Source organism: Mobula birostris, chromosome 27 (assembly GCF_030028105.1).
Source record: "Mobula birostris isolate sMobBir1 chromosome 27, sMobBir1.hap1, whole genome shotgun sequence".
In the NCBI taxonomy this organism is placed as follows: domain Eukaryota; kingdom Metazoa; phylum Chordata; class Chondrichthyes; order Myliobatiformes; family Myliobatidae; genus Mobula; species Mobula birostris.
Genome location: NC_092396.1, coordinates 29,499,748 through 29,507,409, shown reverse-complemented (window position 1 = coordinate 29,507,409; position 7,662 = coordinate 29,499,748). Strand labels below are relative to the sequence as shown.

The following is a 7,662-nucleotide window of genomic DNA, read 5'->3' as shown; positions in this document are numbered from 1 at the left end:
TATTGCATGACTGAAAGTTCCAGCCCAGTGCACATATTTAACTTCTGTATATATAAAGAACCTATCCGATGTTCACACACTAAAAAAAATGATAAAGTGGGGAACGCTGCTTTGAGCGTGTCAATGAAATATCGTGGTACTAAAGTACTTTTCATGGACTGATTTCCCAGACCCAGACCCCCTCATTGCCTGTAGTAACCAGAAGTGAATTGCAGGCGACCCGGAAGATGAGATCTGCCTGAAACAAGCCCGAAGATCATCGCAACCCTTTTATTTTTTTTTAAAAAAAGACCCTTTGCAAGCAAGGTCTGTATGCAATGCTGTGATTTCAAAACTTGGTGTTTTTGCATTCAGTGCAAACAATGCTTGTGGTGCAGAGGCGAGATTAGAGGCGAGGCGATGTTTTGCTCCATGCAAAGTGTCACAGTATTTTCAGATCTTTGGCTTTTGCATTCAAATGCAATGCAAGGCATGCGTGTTCTAGGAAGTGTTCAAGCGTCTGAATTTTTTTTTGTGTGTGTGCCGGGCGATTCAAACCCTTGGCAATTCTTAAATCGCACGTAAACAATGAATCATCAGACATGCAAATGTTAGAGCTGATCCGAGCAGATCGCTATTTTTTTGTTTCATTACTTTGGGACCTGCAAAATATGGCGACTCTATGTCCTTTTTTAAACACTGGCTGCCATTTTTGTTTTTTTCTTTTGTCGCTTTTTTTATTAAAAAAAGTCCAGACTGTCTGAGAATGTGGGAGAGGCGGTGCACAGGGGCAGTTGAGGCAATCCGTGCAATATTATAATGTACTGCTTTTTTTTTTGTTTTTGCAAAAGTTTATAAGAAATTCAACATATTTGTATTTAAGATAATACCAATCTTTATTAATTAAGTCATTTCAGAGAAATAAACCATATAACCGCCTTTACACATCTTTTAAAAAAAGCTTTGCTGTTTTAGAACTAATAATAACAAGTTTTACTCAAAGTTTTTTTTAGTTTTAAATTTAAATTCAATCTTGGGGTTTGAAAGATTGAAGTTTTTGAAATCTGTGTTCAGAAGTTTTCTTTTAAAAATTGAACACTGCATATTGTTAAAAAAGAGAAAATGTGGCTTTTAAACACTGCGTTCATCTTATAATGCTTTTAAATGAAAACAAGAATTGATTTGCATTAAATAAATGGCTGGGAGTAACATGGAATTATGCAAAATACACTTGCAAATAAGGACTGCCAACATATTGTGGGATATAGTCTATGTTAGAACTTTATTTTTTAAAAGTGGACTTGTTTACGTGAGCATTGTATTTGTTGTGTTGCTGTTGAGGTTAAATTGGCGCGGTTGGCAGGACTTTCTGGAATAGGCTTTCTCAGGTGATGCTGCTGAATCTAGGGAATAGGACCCTGAAAGGGGGCCAAGAGGGTCTCTGAGTCTGCCTGAGTGAGCAAGTTGCTTATAAGGAAAATTGATGGTTTGGCGCTCAAAGTGGCTCTAGATACTTGACTGGATAGGTAGGTGATTACCCTGGGAAATCTTCAGGTAGGACGTGTGACTGGGCAGACTGAGTTTCTTGTCTGAAATGGTCATTGCGGACATTTGGTAGTGGTTGTGTTTGGTCTGGATCAGTGAAGAGATTCTGGATGGACACTGTTGTTCTCTGTCCATTGTGCTCGTTTGGGGCAATTTTGGAATATATAATGGAACTTCTGAAAGCAAATAATGTGCACATACAGTATTTTTGGTTGCCAAAGGGAAAGTACACATTGATTTTCCAATTTTCACGATTTGGTGCGGAACTATCAAAATTTACGACTGATGTGTTGAGGCTAAACAGTTTTTAAGTAGTAATTTAATATTTGCCACCACTATATAGCATTAAAATGAATAATTTACTACAGTACTACATTTTGTTTCTATTCTGTCCTTAGTTCAAAGGCTGCTTGTTAATTGATGGTTAATACAGTCATTTGTGCTTTGCATGCCAAACACAAGACCGTTGAACATTGGGGAAATCAATTCATTTTAATAGTTAATGACGTAACATTACGTACATTGAGTTTTATGATAAAGTTTGAGGAAAGAAGCATTGAAGTTGTTCTACTGTAGGGGCATTACTGTGGTTTCCAGTCTTCACCCACCCAGCAACGACAACACGCATGGTTCTTGCAGGCCTTATAGGGTGACAAGAGTTCCTAATCCAAAAACTGTACAGGCTTTATTTTTGGAGAACTGATGTTTATGTGGATGGCAGTGGGGAGGAGGAAGGTTTTTTTCTTGGGTATCTACAATCTAACTTTTCTCTGTGCTCAACCATTCTATTTGCTGAAGTTTATGATTATGTTAATATTTCATGTTTTAGTGAAAAGTCAATGAGCTGAAACATGGATTGCCCCTCGTTATCTGCTGAGTACTTTCGCATTTTCTGTTTATGCTTTATATTTCTAGCATTCACAGTGTTGTACCCTTGAATTATAAACTTATCACATGCTCAGTTTAGCATCCAGTCGAGACCATTTCTCAGCCTTCACATGTCACATTTAATATTATTCAAATTTAGAAATTCAAGAACAAGATATTGCAGCTGTGGGAAGTGTGAAAATAACAAAAATCAGCACAGCATAAGAGGGACCTGTGGAGGCCATGTTCCCGCCTCTCTTCAGGGGAATCCAGGTTAACTTATTATTTTTTTTTAGCTCCTTCAGAGCAGAGAGTGCCGGAAACACTCAGCTGGTTGGACAGCATCTGCGGTGGAAGACACAGTTAGTGTTTAGGGTCGATAGCCCCTGTTGTGATTGTTCTAGTGCTGCTTCTCTCTGTACTGGTGCTGGTGTTTCACAACATTTTCCATTTTGTTTCCTGTAACTTTATTAAACATTGGAAAAATAGAGCAGAACAGTATAGGAACAAGCTCTTCAGCCCCGAATGTTGTGCCGAACTAATTAGATTTCTAACGAAACTAATCCCTTGTTCCTAAATTCATTGCAGATGTTCCTGTTTAAGACTTCTTAAATGCCTCTCTCATATTTGCCTCCAGTGCCATTGTTGGCTGTGTATTCCAAGCACCCATCTCTCTAAACAAAACAAAATATTGCCCTGCTCATCACTTTTAAATTTATTCCCCTCACCTTAAGTGTAAGCCCTCTAGTATTAGAGATTTCCACCCTGGCGAGAAGCTACTAGCTGTCTTCTCCATCCACGCCTCTCTCAATCTTGTGATAGAGTGAAGATGCCTCTCCACTGAAGGAGGTGTAAAGCGCTCTTTCTCTCTGCTAGCCTGCAGGTCACCCTTGGGCAAGGTGTTGTACCTGCTTAGCCCCCGATCAGGGTCATGTGAAACCATGGGAGCAGATGGTGGACGGTCGTGTGAGCAGCTTGTGCACGTCACAAGTCCTGGTTATGCGACCACTGACGCCAGGCAGACCACCTCTGAACACTATTGAAAATGGCTGGGGTCGTCCATCTTCAGAATCAGGTTTAATGTCACTGGCATATGTCGTGAAATTTGTTAACAGCAGCAGAACAGTGAAATCCATGATAAATAAATATAGAGAAAACAAACTGAGTTACAGTAAGTATATGAGCAACACACGCAAAATGCTGGTGGAACGCAGCAGGCCAGGCAGCATCTATAGGAAGAGGTACAGTCGATGAGACCCTTCAGCCCAAAATGCCAACTAAGTTAAACTAAGTAGTGCAAAAATAACAGAAATAAGAAAATAGTGAGATAGTGTTCATGGGTTCAATGTCCATTCAGAAATCAGAGGGCAGAGGGGAACAAGCTGTTCCTGAATCGCTGAGTGTGTGCCTTCAGGCTTCTATACCTCCTTCCTGAAGGTAACAGTGGCATATCCTGGGTGGTGAGGATCCTTAATGACAAACGGCACCTTCCTAAGGCACCACTGCGTGAAAATGGATTGGATGCTACAGAGGATGGTACCTATGATCGAGCTGACTAATTTGAGACTACTAGACAGGTATATGGAGGAATTTAAGGTCGGGGGGGGTTATATAGGAGGCAGGATTTAAGGGTCAGCACAACATTGTGGGCCGAAGTGCCTGTACTGTGCTGTACTACTCTATGTTCTATATGTAATTTTACAAGTTTATGCAACTTATTTTGATCTTGTGCAGTAGCTCCCCCCACCCCATACCAGATGGTGATGCAGCCAGTCAGAAAGCTCTCCACAGTACATTTGTAGATGTTTTCAATTGTTTCAGTTGACAAACCAATGTCCTCAAACTCCTAATGAAATATAGCCACTGTCTCGCCTTCTTTATAGCTGCATCAGTATGTTGCATCCAGGTTAGGTCCTCAGAGATATTGACACACAGGAACTTGAAATTGTTCACTCTCTCCACTTCTGATCCCTCTGTGAGGATTGGTTTATGTTCCCTTGTCGTAACCTTCCTGAAGTCCACAATCGGCTCTTTGGTCTTGCTGACATTGAGCTCAAGGTCGTTGCTGCGGCACCACTCAACTAGCTGGTATACCTCGCTCCTGTACGCCCTTTGGTCACCATTTGAAATTCTGCCAACTATGGTTGTATCAGCAGCAAACTTGTAGATGGCATTTGAGCTGTGCCTAGCCACACAGTAATGGCTGTTTAGAGAGTAGAGCAGTGGGCTAAGCTCACATCCCTGTGGTGCGCCAGTATTAATTGTCAGCAAAGTGGAGATGTTATTTCCAATCCACACAGATTGTGGTCTTCCGGTTAGGAAGTTGAGGATCCAGTTGCAGAGGGAGGTACAGAGGCCCAGGTTCTGTAGCTTTTCGATCAGGAATGATGGTGTTAAATGCTGAGCTATAGTCAACAGACAGCATCCTGACGCAGGTATTTGCATTTGTCTTGTAAAGGCACTGCTCAGAAGGAGACAATGGCAAACCACTTCTGTAGAAAAATTTGCCAAGAACAGTCATGGTCCTGGAAAGACCATGATCGCCCACATCATATGAACGAACAAATCTTATGAACTTAGGTGAAGTTACTAGTTAGTCTCGACCGCTCCAGGGAAACCATACCAAGTTTGTCTGACCTCATCTTATAGCAAGTACCCTCTAATCCGGGCAGCATCCTGGTAAATCTCTTCTGCACCCTCTCCAAAACTTCCATATCCTTCCTATAATGGGGCGATCTGAACTGAATGCGGCTTAACCAGAGTTTCATAAAGCAGCTCTAAATAGTGTGGTGAATCCTCTCAACCTATTGTTGTGTCTCATTCTGGAATATTTCTTTCATGTGTTGTCTGCAGGAGCAGCAGAGGGTTTGACTAAAACACTCAACAGGTGAATTCAGAAATGTTAAATTAGTTCTCCTCCATTCATGGCCTGGTCAGCACAGACATTGACATTGGGTTAGGTAATGGCATCAAAGATCCTGAAGTCCTTCAACAGTCAGCAGCTGTGATATGAACTCAATCATTTCTCTCTGAGTGGGAGGACCAAATCATCTTGCTCACTTAAATGGATTGAAAGTTATAAAAAGTTCCTGAAAAGTTGATTAGTCAACATAATTTCCAACATCAATTTCTGAGGTAAATTTTCATTTTTGATTCTTCCCTTCCAATTTATTCCTTGGACATAAATAAATCCATTCAGAATTTAGAGCAGAGCATTTTGCTTGCTTTAGCTACCATTCACCATCCCACTTATTTGCCGCTGGTGTACCAAAGCTGCACGTACCATTTACAAATCTGCCCACCCCAACGGTGCCTTCCAATTTCCCAGGCTCTGTAGATAAAAGGGAAAAGAAGTTCAGGAACGCCATCCCGATGTGGAAATGTGTGGCTGTTTTGTCACAATCAATAGGTCAAAATCCTGGAAAAGCGGGGTTGCTTTCACTGGAAGGACTGCATCATTCAAATGTGGCTTTCCAACACCTTCTCAAGGGAATAGGCAAGAAATGCCACTGAAGTTTGGACCATTGTGGTTTTGCCAGTGGTCAAATCATCTGTATAGGTGTAACATGGATCTGTTCTTTACCTATAACCCAGTAAAGTCTTTTATTTATTTAGAGATACAGGCTCCTCTGGCCTACTGATCTGCACTGTGCATCAACTTACCTATTTAACATTAGCCTAATTAAAGGACAATTTACAATGACTATTTAACCTACTAACTGGCATGCCTTTGGACTGAGGGTGGAAACCAGGGCACCTGGAAGAAACACATGGTCATGGGGAGACGACCCCAGAGTTGAACTCCAGAACGCCCCAAGTTGTATTAGCATTACACTCACCGCTACGCTACTGTGACGCCTAATACACTACCGTGACGCCCCACATTTTTGAATATATTCTCTTTGGGACATTAAGTTCCTAGCTACAACATAAGCATTGTGGTTAACTGATTGAACTTGTAACCGGAGGTTTGAACCATTAGTGCAGACACGTGAGTTTGAACCCAACAGGGAAGTTGAGTTAAATCTCATCTCATTAATGAATTTTTGCTGATGTTCCTCATAGAAGGAAGTCTAGGCCTGCCAATGTTGCTGTCTCCTAACCATCTCATTTCAGGGAGCAGTCAGGTGCAGAAAATAAATACTGACACTGGCAGCAATGTTCATGCTCTGTGAGCAAATGCATTTTTAAAAAGGCACAATAGCTCACCTTGTTTTTAAAAACAAAATTCTTCACCTATCTTGAATTTGCATTCCTTGTAGTTTTGACCTTACTGCACTGGAAGTAATTTACCCTACATATATACACATGTATCTGATTTCTTCTCCTGTGCTCTAGCATATGGGTAGATTGGGAGAGTTGATAAGAAATGGCAGATGCTTATTGATGTGCAGTTGAAAATGCAAATACCCATCCGAGATGGCATGACTGCTCAATTATCTCTTTTGCTACTTAATGTGCACGTTCTTGCACATCAATATATCAAGTTCATGAACTTAGTATTCAGGGAATTTGGAGATCTTGGTGTGTTGGTTCATAGAAGTCTGAATGTAATTGTACAAAGGGAGCAAATGGTTAAGAAGACAAATGGTATGACTCTGAGAGTCGTATAGAGAAGGGAAATCCTTTTGCATTAGGATGTTGTTCAGACACCTGGAGTACTCGGTTGAAAAGTTGTCTAAGAAAGTATATGGTGCTAGAAAGTTTGTGAACCCTGTAGAATATTCTCTATTTTTGCATGAATATGACCTAAAATCTGATCAGATCTTCACGCTAGTCCTAAAACTAGATAAAGAGAACCCAATTAAATAAATAGCACAAAAACATTCTATTTGTTCAATTATTTATTGTTGGAAAAAGTATGTGAAACTTTGCTTTCAGTAACTGGTATGGACACCTTTACAGCAATAACTTCCACCAAACATTTCCAGTGACTGTTGATCAGTCCTGCACATCGGCTTGGAGGAATTTTAGGCCATTCCTCCTTTTTTAAAAAAAAAACTGCTTCAGCTCTGGGATGTTGGTGGGCTTCCTTTCAAGAACTGCTTGTTTCAGGTCCTTCCATAACATTTTTATAAGATTAAGGTTAGGCCTTTGACTCGGTCATTTCAAATCACAGTTTAAAAAAAAAAATTTAAACCATTCTGTTGTTGATTTGTCTTGTTGCATTACCAAATTCTATTAAGCTTCAGATGATGGACCACTACCCTGACATTCTCCTGTAAAATGTCTTGATACAATTTTGAATTCATTCTTCCCTCAATGATTGTA

At 40.5% G+C, this 7,662-nt stretch overlaps 1 protein-coding gene across 2 annotated transcripts in view; it reads left to right on the top strand.

Moving 5' to 3' along the window:
• Window positions 1-221: 221 nt before the first annotated feature.
• Window positions 222-7,662, top strand: part of LOC140188599 (zinc finger protein 362-like) — a 68,541-nt gene continuing 61,100 nt past the window's right edge. For both annotated transcript variants that reach the window (XM_072245031.1, XM_072245029.1), the window contains exon 1: window positions 222-306. The gene's annotated coding sequence lies outside the window, so the exon portion shown is untranslated. The remainder of the gene's footprint in view (window positions 307-7,662) is intronic.